At 38.0% G+C, this 12,425-nt stretch overlaps 1 long non-coding RNA gene across 1 annotated transcript; it reads left to right on the top strand.

The window, feature by feature from the left end:
• Window positions 1-9,313: 9,313 nt before the first annotated feature.
• On the top strand, window positions 9,314-9,995 carry LOC137174521 (uncharacterized). The gene is made up of 3 exons (XR_010925383.1): window positions 9,314-9,562; window positions 9,739-9,770; window positions 9,922-9,995. It is a non-coding gene; the product is annotated as an uncharacterized lncRNA (long non-coding RNA).
• The last annotated feature ends 2,430 nt before the right edge of the window (window positions 9,996-12,425 follow it).

Raw genomic sequence — 12,425 nt, 5'->3', positions numbered from 1 at the left:
CCCCTTCTAAAATTAACTACCCCCATGGCCAGTTTAGCGTGCCCTGTTTTGAACTGGCCATTGGCAGTTTGTAGTAGTAGTAGAGACGTCGGAAGATGCTTCACTCGTTTTCACTCATCATGAATTTATTTCCTCCGTGGCAGAAAAACACATTCCATGATCCTTCAGAACTCCAGCAGGTTAAACTGGACTAGCGAAACACTTTTAGTGCTGATTGACTCCAACACACTCACTATAAACAGACTTTAAGACGATCGCTAGCCTAGCAACATTAATGCTACAAACAGCCCATAATGCAACACTCTGTGTAGAAGTCAGTTTTACATTGGTACTTTATCCATTGAAAAAGAATATCTGATGTTGTGAACAAGCCATTAGTGCAGTGTGTATGCAAATGAACCTGTAGACCGACATGCATAACCAGTCAAAAATATTCTCAGCAGTTAACTGTTGACATCCTAACCAGGATATTGCTGTTGGCTAACTATGAACATACATAGAGTTTGTAACTTGCTGTGAGATCTGACGGGTTGCTACTTTTTCAGTGTGATGCAACATTAACACACACACACACACACACACACACACACACACACACACACACACATATACACACACACACACACACACACACACACACACACACACACACACATTTCTCTGTAAGCAGACGGTCACTTCTCAGTTAAGACAGATCAGCAGAGTCTGCCGGCTGTTACATGACTGGCAGCTCTCATCAGAGTCTCTCCTTGAGACGTTTCTCATCAGTGTGTTTAATGTTTAACGTTTAAAAAAGTGTTTTAAGCATTTTTATACAGTCTATGGTTTTAAGTCATTTTTGTGACTGCTCCTATGATCTCAGACTCAAATGCTAATAGTTGCACACGTGTGGAAACTTGTTCAGATTCATTTTCATCACCCTTAGCCCATTTATAGACTTAATTTTAGCATTAAAATATAACAATAGCAATTAATATAATGAATTTTATAATGATTTTGAAAAAAATCAATCAGGCAGCATTTTGTGGAAAAGTCAAACATTCAGTGTACAGTTTTAATAAACTCAATACTGTTTTTCAATTCACTGACTACTAATTGTTGACTGTGTACTGTTTTATCTTTACACAATATAATTATCACTTATTGTTGTTGCACCATTGGTTTTGACCCTGCAATGCCCCAATAAATTTGTAATTATCAAAGGCCAAAGTGGCCTTGCCCTAAAAATGACTTAATTCCAGGCCTCTAATTGGCTGATGTGTTTTCATATGTGAGTGGTAAGTAGGAGCAGTTGACATCACTTTGTCTAGAATCTCATTTTAATTATGTTCTGGTTGACTTTTGATTCTCTCGTGCTTCTTTCTCTCTTGCTCTCAGTCTCAGTGTCTTTTTATCTTGTTTGTCTTCATCTTATTCTTCAGACAGAAAAAAGAAAAAAGGTGAGAACTTGTGCTGCCAGCAGATAAACTCAGAGAGGAACTGTAACTGCAGTTCAGAGAGGAACTGATGCTTTATCACAGTAATCTGATGTGTGTTTGTGTGTGGGCAGTGGGTGGAAGGAGTCACTGTGAAAAAATGATCAATAAATTAAAAGTTTGCATTTTATTGCTTGTGTTTCTTTCAATCCTTCTCTGTTAAAGTCTTTCTTATTCTGTCTGCCTCTGATCCTAATCTGAGAGAAACGACAGCATGTTAGATGTTTGATGGAGGAGGAGCCAGAAAAGGACACTGATGACTGTCAAATCTCCTTATAGGGAGAGTCAGATGGTCTGCAAGAAGGGAGGAGTGAGTGAGGTAAACGTCACTTGTTTGACAGGAAGTACAGCACAGTGTGGTCTCAAGTGAACATCATGGGTCATGAAACTAAATTTGTTTAACCTCTTGATCTCTACTAATGTACAAACAATCTCAACAAGACTATATTTTCCTCTATTTGGCTCAATATATTATTATTTCTACATTTTAGAAATGTCTCCATTATGTACTGACACAGTGAATAAGTATAGTAACTGTGCAGACATGTAACAAGTCTTGTGCACCCTGCCCCTGTCATTTTCCATTGTGGTAAAAGTGTGAACCAGCCAAAACAAAGCCACAGCAAGACTGGCCTTTAGCTCTCTGCTGTAAAACCACATGCAATTAAAACTGTTCCTCTTTCACACAACTTGTTTTCTTCTTAACGTGAAGATATTTTGGTGATGTATCTGTCGAGATGTAATCAGTTAAAATACCATAAAGTATAAATCCATCTCATCTCAAACCGTCACGTTCTTTACAGACCACAGTAACTGAACTATTTAAGTACAACATTGAGAGAGCTATTTACTGTCACATGTTGCTGGAAAGTGCTGAATTTAGGTTGTGTTTTTTCTTCCTATATCAGCTCAGCCTTTGAGTTTCAGACTGTGGAGGTCCAGCTTGGTGAAGAAGACTCTCTGCTGTGCTTCAACTTTTCTACTTCTTCCTCTCAGATATTCTGGTTTAGACTGGTCAACAGAAACAAGCCCTGTTGTATTTCCTCTCTGTACAATTATATTGAGCCTGCTTCTTTCTGTAATGGGGTTCAAAAAGGAACATTTGAAATGGCATTCAATATCTACATTTTATTTTTCAAAATCAGGCTTATGAATCTATCTGACACTGGGTTGTATTTTTGTTGATTCTCCATAATCAAATATCCAGTAATAGTCAGTGCAACATATTTAAAGGCATATTATGCAGGATTTTCCTAAAACAAACAATGTATAGACTCATACTAAAGTAATGACTCTCAATCATCACTTATGACCCAGTGGAGGTGTGTGAATTCTTCTGGGCGTCAGCCTTTGGGCAGTGGGTGTGTAGCCCCCAGCCAATAACAGCACGCAGGGTGTGAGGTCAGAACACTATAAAAATGTAATGAACAGGTTACATTGCTGTGTTTTTTTATGTGCTTCAGAGTCTCCGATGCTTCTCCATCTCTCTTCTCTGCTGTTTCGTTTGAGCGACACACACACATGCAGAGCAGAGAGGCCACAACAGACAGCATGAAGCTGCACTTCGGCTTGTTAATGATGAGTTTTGTTGCCTTTTTATTTTTCCCTTCACTTGTCAAAAATCTTGCTATTATCTTGTCCTTTGGACACTGATGACTACACAGAGTATAGAGAGAGTTGAAGTCTTTCACAGTGGAGACAACACAGTGTGGTCTGAACACATTATGATGCTTCTGAACTCACAAATCTGTGAGAAAGTCTAAAAAGAAAAAGTGACACTGGCCTTGTTGCTTTGCTCGTGAGGATAAAACACAATCTGCAGCTGTATTTGTACAGATGTTTTGGAGAAACAAAGTGTAGAAATAACCAGCAGACGACAAACAGCAACAGTAAAGTCTAAACCACAGGAAGACTGGTTTTCAGCCATAACCACAAACATCCAAGTCTAGTTAAAAGTTACCAGTATATATCAACTCCTGACAATATTTCACTACTCCACTCATTACTTTATACAAACTGACTAATTGACCTTCACAGTTTCTTTCAGACTTGTTGAAATATACAAACTCATATTTACACAACCAGATATGAAGCATGTACTTTGTGAAATTTAGATGAAAGCACTCGACAATAACGGGTCCTGAAAAATGTTCTCAGGATTTTCTTGCTCCCAATCTTTTTATTGTTTATTTCATTAGAACATGACTGACAATGTTTAGGCCACAGTTAGTTTCACAGGTTACAGAACAACAATATTAATGACAGTAAAAGAAGAAATGTTGAATGAGAATATTAAAAACAATTAAAAATGATAAGTACACTCAAGGTTTGTATTCAGCTCTGAGAAGAAATCAGAGATAACAACAACATGGAGAGCATGTCAGCACTCACTGTTTAGTCTTGGAGCAGCTATAATGTGTAATGATATAATAGAAAAAACACAAACAGCAAGAAACTGGATATTGAGGTAAATATCTCAGTGTTTCCCCAATATTCATTCAGCAGCAGCACACTGCCGTAGTGTAGCTCTGTTTAGGAATAGGGCAGTGTGTAATGTGTGTGTGTGTGTGGTGAGTGTGTAAATGAGCGTGTGTACTTGAGCGAGTGCAGAGAGAGAGAGGCAGAAAAGTGACGGTGAATGCGAGCGGATCAGATGAAAAGGTTAGCAGTAACTTGTCAGTCTGGCAGTAAATAAATAAATGCTGCAGCTTCTCAAGACAAAGAAAAGACTCGTCTTCCAAATCGTTGTCGTGGAAATGTGTCTTCTGAGTTTTTCATCAGCCATCACAACCCTTCACCCCCCACCGCCCCAAAGCAATCAACCTAGGGGAAACACTCTTATTCAATATATCTTTGTTCACTATATTGTATGTAATTTGGCTTGAAGATTAGTTATTATTAAATCACATTGTCTGAAAAATAACTTTGTCTCGTTCTCATTGAGGCAAACATCTGCATCAAGATGCTTTTCCTGAAAGCATTAATGTCAGTTTGAGGAACAAGACAAGCAACAAGAAAACAGCCCGCCTCTTTATGTTGAGATCAACCTTCCTGGGTCACACATCAAGTACGGACATTGCAGAGCTTCAGTCATACGCACCATGAAGACCTTTACCTTGATAACTGCTTTAAGTCTCTGCAGCATTAGTGAGTATTGGCTTTGAATTAGTCTCAACTTCATTACAAATGTTGTTATTCTATGTTTAGCCGACACGATTGAAACTTATATACTCACTGTTAAATTCATTAAGAGGTATCGTTTATCTTCCTGTAACAACTTGTCTCTGCTGTGTGTTTCAGGCTGGATCTCTGTCTCAGTGTCTGAGTCTCAGGTTGTGGAGGTCCAGTCTGGTCAAGAAGTCACACTGCAGTGCATCAGAAAGAATGAGTCTGTAACTTTCTGGTTGAGACTTGTCAACAGAACCAAGATCAACTGTATCTCTGTTATGATCAGGTCTAACAGAGAAGTTGTATTCGGTGATGGCTTTCAGAAGGGAAAATTTGAAATGAGCTCCAACACCTCTACTGTCTCTCTGAACATCAAACAAGTGGATTCATCAGACTCTGGACTGTATTTCTGTGGATTCTACACAAGTGGACGTCTACTTTTCAGTGAGATACATTTAAAAGTTAAAGGTAAGATTAAGGTTAAGTCTTGTATTTTGTTTGGTCATTTATGTTTATATTGTTAATATATTTCATCATTATTATCTAATATCTACATATGCAACAAAGTGACAGTTTAAACATTACCAAACAATGATTGTGATGCAAATCTCTCAAACTCAAGACTAAATGTATCTTCATTTCATTAAAAGGCAGTGATGATGGATCACATGATGACGTGGACGACACATCTAAAAGTAAGATTTGCAGATGTAGAAATGCAGATTGTCAAACATTTGAAAATGAAACATCTCTGCTTGATTTGTTTTTCCATCTCAAGTCACTTCTGGTGGTAATTTAGTCTGATTTAATGATCTTTCTTGTAGAAGAGTCTGATGGAACAACAAAGTTGACGAGTGTGATCCTGGCTGGTCTGACTGTTTTCCTTGTAATGGTCATCATTGGTCAGATGGTTAAAGTCAGGAAACTTAAGACAGGTACTTTATGAGAATTACTCAAACTAAACACTTATGGAAATGTTCAATAGTGTCAGTATGATGAAAAAATAGAACATTTCTTGTAGCCAAAATGTGATGACAGCAAACTTTCTATTAACTGATCAGATGTATTGTCTCTGTCACTCAGCTGCCACTGAAGGGCAGAATTCACTAGTGAACAAGGTAAATCCACTTTTGTGTTTGATCATTTCAAAGGTTGTAGAATCATCACAAGTCAATAGTGTTTTTCTCACAAACTCAGCTATTTGACATGTAGAACTGCATGTACTTTTATTTACAGAATCTGGACTCTGATCAGCTGAAGGACACAGCACTGACTTTGTATTCAACAACAATAAGAAGCAGGAGGCCTGCATCACAGAGAGAAGTGGACACTCATGTTATTTATGCTGCCAGCAGACAGACAAGAAGAAACAACAGCAACAGCTCAGAGTGAAACTAATGCTTCATTAATCTGCTGCTGGAGTATTGTGAGGGTAGCGATACACACCATCAACTTATCCAAAAATGATGTCAAATCATCTAAACAAGTTTGATTCATACAAAATTGTGTTGTGTGTTGTTGAGTTAAGCACCTGATGAGAATCATTTTTAATTCTTTAATGTATTGTTTTAGTGTGTTTTGTTATTTGTGCAAATAAATAAAGTGAGCTAAATGTTTTCATTCTCATCTCTCTCAAAGTCTCTTTCTTGATTATTTTATCTGACAGCAAAACAATATGATTGGTGTTTGATGGAGGAGGAGCCAGTAAGGACATTGATGACTGTCCACATTCTCTTATAGAGAGAGTTAGATGCAACAGTGGAGGAGTGAGTGAGGTACACATAATATCACAGTGTAGTCAGAGCACAACTGACCTGAAAGTCAAGAGACCTGTTCAGTCAAAACTGTGTAGTTAACTGTGTAGTTAACTGTGTAGTTAACTGTGTAGTTAACTGTGTGACTTTCTGCTGTCAAGTAGACTAAATGATCAGCTTCTACAGAACATTTATAAAAACCTTTTTGCAAAACTTACAACCATCAAAGTGAAAACTGGATATTTAAACTGATGTTGATGTACTAAATGTCTGAATTCAAATATGTATTTTAAAAGGTCGTATTTCTAAATATAATTATATGTGGCTCCCACCTGCCCCTTGTTGCATTTTACACTGTGGTGACAAACAGCCCTGTCTGTATTAGTGACATATCTGTATATGTATCTTAACACTTCTGACAAACTTGCACCACTGTTTTATCTTCACATGATCTATAAGCAACTTGTGACACAGTTTGACACTGACAGCCTCATGTGAAAACATTCACTCTGCTCCAGACTGTACATCAGTGTTTCTCTCTACTTGGGCAGCCTGCCCAGATAGATTAAGACCTGCCCAGATAGATTAAGACCTGTCCAGATAGATTAAGACCTGCCCAGATAGATTAAGACCTGCCCAGATAGATTAAGACCTGTCCAGGTACAGAAAATACAAATTGCATTTTTTTTTCAATCAATGCACACAGATCCTCTCAAGACAAGGTGCATGTCAGGTGTGCGTGACACAGTGATTCATTTGGTACGTCAAATTCAAAGGAAGACTGGCAGCATCAAGTTTTTCTCAGGTACCATGTGGAGGAACTGGTTAAACACTCGTCCCTCTTTTTCCAGGTATCTGAAATAAAGTTCTGCTTATTGGCATATGATTTTTTTAATTCCCCTTTCATCAGTTCCCACATTCATACCTCATATATATGTCAAGCTGTCGGCTTATGGAGACATAATTATTAAGCATCTTCCAAAAATAGCTTGTTTTACTATGATATATTTAGTGAGTGTGTGTGAAGATCAGTGATTCCATTACATACGTATTCACAGCAGTACATCACTTAGCTGAGCCTCACTGTTGAGGTTCTAGAGGACGACGGCTGATCATGGTAAATGGTAAATGGACTGTACTTGTATAGCACCTTTCTAGTCTTCTGACCACTCAAAGCGCTTTTACACTACAAATCACATTCACCCATTCACACACATTCATAAGCTGAATGGGTACAGGGGTTACCATGCAAGGTCCCAACCTGCCCATCAGAGGAAACTAACCATTCACACACATTCATACACTGAGGGCTTAAGTATCTTGCCCAAGGACACATCAGCATGTGGACTGGAGGAGCCGGGAATCGAACCGCCGATCTTCCCGTTAGTGGATGACCCGCTCTACCTCCTGAGCCACAGCCGCCCATCATCTGGACATTGTAGATGTTTCCAGTATAGCTGCCTACATGACATCCAGTGGTGTTCAGTCTGCCTCTGGTCTATACACATTATTGACATATTGTGAGGTTTTACTAGTATTGAGTCAGACAAAGATCAGTTGACAGCTGACACAGAACAAATCCAACAACATTCTTGATGAATGTTTTAACCAGAGCACATTACACTGATGTGATACATTTTTCATTAATGAGTAGTTTCAAATCTCTTACAAGTAATGTAAGGGATTCAGTTTTTAAATTCAGTATTGACACAGTTACTAATCCCAGTGATGCTCTTTTTACTCCTACATAGGAAGGTGGGATTGCTGTCTTACAAAGAATTGGATGGAGGATCAACATCATGTCTGTGTGCATTCAGTAGAGAGACAGATTGCTCCAGGTGTGTTAGCTTTGCTGTGGCTTCAGCCTTTTCAATGAAAGGAGGAAAACACTTTTGGGTAAATCCAAACCTGTATATTGTGTCTCTTAACTGGCTAGCTGTTACTATATTTGGGTTTCACCAGGGTTTGTTCAGATTTGGGAGGTGTGTGTGTGTAAATTCTATCATTCTTTAACTTTGGTTTGAACACTACATAGCTAAAATAACCTTTAGGATAACCATCTCGTATCCGTTCAGACGATCATTTGGCATCAACACTCGTTTTACAGAAAGCATTCACATGGACAGTTTACGCAACTGTATGAGCAAGAAAAAATGGCCCCACCTCTTAAGTTGAGAGCACCCTTCCTGGAGCACAGTTTGATTACACACATTGCTGAGCTACAATCATACGCACCATGATGAACCTTACCTTGATAACAGCTTTCATTCTTTGCAGCATCAGTAAGTACTGCCACTACATTTCTCTCAACTTTATTGCTGCCACAATTTAATGGTTTTTGCTCATTATTCAATTTATTAAGAGGTTTTGTTTTTCTTCCTATAACAACTAAATCTCTTGTTGTCTCTGCTGTGTGTTTCAGGCTGGATCTCTGTCTCAGTTTCTGAGTCTCACACTGTGGAGGTCCAGTCTGGTGAAAACGTCACACTGCAGTGCACCAACATTAGCAAAGTTCAAGCAACAACATCCTGGTTCAGACTGGTCAACAGAACCAAAGCCAGCTGTATCTCAACTATGATCAGCTCTGAAACTGTTAAATACTGTGATGGATTTCAAAATGGAAAATTTCAAATGAGCTCCAACATTTCCACAACCTCTCTCAACATTAAGAAAGTGAATTTATCTGACTCAGGGGTTTATTTCTGTGGATTTTACATTAACGGACAGACAGTTTTAAGTGTCATACATTTAAATGTTGAAGGTAAGATGTTATGAAATTTATATTCTTCTCTTATGTCTTTCTATATGTGGCTATTTAATTATTGTCAGAACAAGATATTGATGCACATTTTTAAAACAAAATAAAAATAAAATGTATCTTCATTTCATTAAAAGTGATGATGAATCATATGATGACATTGACAGAAAGTCTAAACGTAAGAGTCTCTTATAGATTTCATTGTGCAAAATTCATTTGTCCATTTTAATGTTCGTCATTTTTAGCTAGAAAAGGAGAAACAGTCTGATTAAAGATCTTTCTTGTAGCAGAGTCGGATGCAACAACAAAGCTGATGGGTGTGATCTTGGTGATCTTGGGCAGTCTGTTTGTTCTCCACACTACGGTCATCATTGGTCTGGTTGTTAAAAACAGAAAACTTCAGAGAGGTAATGTTTCGATCTTGGATTTGGTTTATAGTTTTTTTTCACAAATTCTTTAAAGTTGTGTAAATATTTTGGAAGAATACTAAATTTCATGTTTGCCAAAAACGGAATAACAGTAAAGTTTTAGAATAATGACGGTCAATTAACTGATTAGATCCATTGTCTCTTTCATTTGGCAGCTAATGAAGAAAAGAATCGACAACAGAGTGAGGTGAATCATGTTTTATCATTTACTTTACAAGTAAAGTTTGATACTTTACTTGTATTTGTTTTATAATTTAAGATCATGTCCAGCCATTGTTTTGTTTTTCTCTTCATTTCCACTTGTTAAGGTGACTGACTGTAAATACTTTTATTTACAGAATCTGGGCTCTGATGACCTGAACTATGCAGCAGTGACTTTCTGTCAAAAAGCAAAAAGAAGAGCGGTGGAGCCAAATGTTGTTTATGCTGCCACCAGATAGACTCAAGAAACAAGAAAAGCTCTTCAGAGGGGAACTGATGCTTTTTCATGTGAATCTGCACTTGTGTTTTTATGTGTTTTTGTGTGTTTGGTGGACAGGAGACCATCACTTTGGCAGAAAAAAGATGCATAACAGTTGCATCTTCTTTCTAGTGCTGAGTTTTATTTCATATCGCTCTTGTAAAGATGTTATTACAGCACATCAATACAGAAACTTAAGCTTTAAATGTTGACTTAATATAGACTGTATGCACAGTACATACAGTATGTCGCTGTGTCTATAGTGGTACGTGGAAGAAAATACAAAGATAGTCAACAGCTAACATCCAGGTGTGTTTTTTTAGCATGTAACATGTATTTATGCTCTCAGTCGTCCATCCTGCCACTTTCAAGTGTAACAAACAGTACTGTCTGTGTCAGCCTAAAAGAGACATCTCAACCACAGCAAGAATGGCCTTCAGCTCTGTACTATTTTCTCCAGTATGTTACTTTCACAATGTAGCAACAACCACAAAACACACCAAATAAAACTGCTACTACATTTTGTTTTATCTGACTTCTGAAGAACTGTGTTGGTAAAAGGTGCAGCACTTGAAGACATTGAAAAAACAGAGATTGCAGTGTGAGATACAGTATGTGACTCCAATTCTCTGATTTACAGTATTTGGGCTCAGATGAGCTGAACTCTTCAGTGCTGAGGTTCCTTCCAAAAACAATAAGAAGCAGGAGGCCAGCAGCAGAGAGAGAGGAGGAAACTCATGTTGTTTATGCTGCCACTAGATAGACTCAGGAAGCAACTGGAACTGCAGCTCTGATGCTTTATCATATTATTCTGTGGTTGTTCTCACATGTAGGTGGTGAATACAAGCAACCACAAAAAGTGAAAACTAGTTTGTATTTTCATGCTTGTGTTTTTCTTTTTCTTTTCTAAGCCAAAGTCTTTGTCTTTCTTATTTCATCTGTCTACAATCTTAATGTGACAATTAAAAGAGCAGAAAGGACACTGATGACGGTCAAACTTAGTTACAGAGAGAGTACGATAGGGAGGGTGGGTGACACATCACTTGTTTGACAGGAAGAGACAGCACAGTGTGGTCTGAGCTGAAATGAAGTAAAAATCAAGAGATGTCCAGAGTCAAAGCTACAAATAAAGCAGTGAAACCTTCCACAGACATCAAAGGCCTTGCTGTATTCAAAGATAGAGAGTAATGCTACTTTTAAACATCCACCATGAGTCACTTTCATTTTACACAAACTCACTTTACCTTCACAAGCTACATCAACATCTGCTCTCAAACAAATTTTTGCCAGCACACATTCATGGCTCTCCATTTGGTCTTTAGTCATTTAGTCTCTGGTTTCACTCTCAGATATCAGTTAGAGAATACTAACTGGAAACAGTGACCTGTATTCTGTATCCACAAAGATGAAAATGTTTTGTTGTTGTCTTGTGTTTTGTCTTCTGGTAGTCTTGTTATAATGCATTAAAATTAGGATCAAAAACACAATGGCAGGAAACAGGAGATTGTTAACATTCATAAGAAAATCCCTCCATGACTCAACATCTCATAACAGGAGCAGAAAACAGTCCTAGTAATCAATAACAAATGACAACTTGAATGATACAAAGTTATGATCAACTTTTAATTCCTTTTTCTCATCTTTCTGTTGGTATTTGAGCAATAATGCACCTTCCGATACACAACAACAGTAGAAGCTGCAGGAGTGAAGCATAACTACTATACTGAGAGATCATTACTGAATAGAAATACATTGAATGGCTATTGGACAAAACAATAGTATTATAACTTTAATGTGACTGAATTACAAGATTTAGCCTACTTGTTTGGAAGAAAGACATTTTAAAAAAACTTTAATTATGCACAGATTTAAGGATGATACCTGACAAACTCAGCTACAGCATCTAAGATACAACACATGACTGTGTGAACTCTTATGTACAAAATGTGAGCTCAGATGACCTGAACTATGTAGCCCATACAAAGACAAAAGAAAAATTGCAGGTCTGCATCAGAGAGAGAGAGCTGGAGCTGAATGTTGTGTTTGCTGCTGCCACCAGATTCAGGAAGCTACTGGATGTGTGAGTTTAGAATATGCTTTGTCATATTAATTGCAGGGCAGGAATTATGCCACGGCCAAACAACCAGTGCCGTGGATGCCCCAGAGTGTGGCCGTAATGCCCCTTCTAAAATTAACTACCCCCATGGCCAGTTTAGCGTGCCCTGTTTTGAACTGGCCATTGGCAGTTTGTAGTAGTAGTAGAGACGTCGGAAGATGCTTCACTCGTTTTCACTCATCATGAATTTATTTCCTCCGTGGCAGAAAAACACATTCCATGATCCCACACACACATACACACATTTCTCTGTAAGCAGACGGTCA

Source organism: Thunnus thynnus, chromosome 22, assembly GCF_963924715.1.
Source record: "Thunnus thynnus chromosome 22, fThuThy2.1, whole genome shotgun sequence".
Lineage (NCBI taxonomy): Eukaryota > Metazoa > Chordata > Actinopteri > Scombriformes > Scombridae > Thunnus > Thunnus thynnus.
Note: the sequence above shows the minus strand (reverse complement) of the source record. Positions and strands in the feature narration are given on the sequence as shown.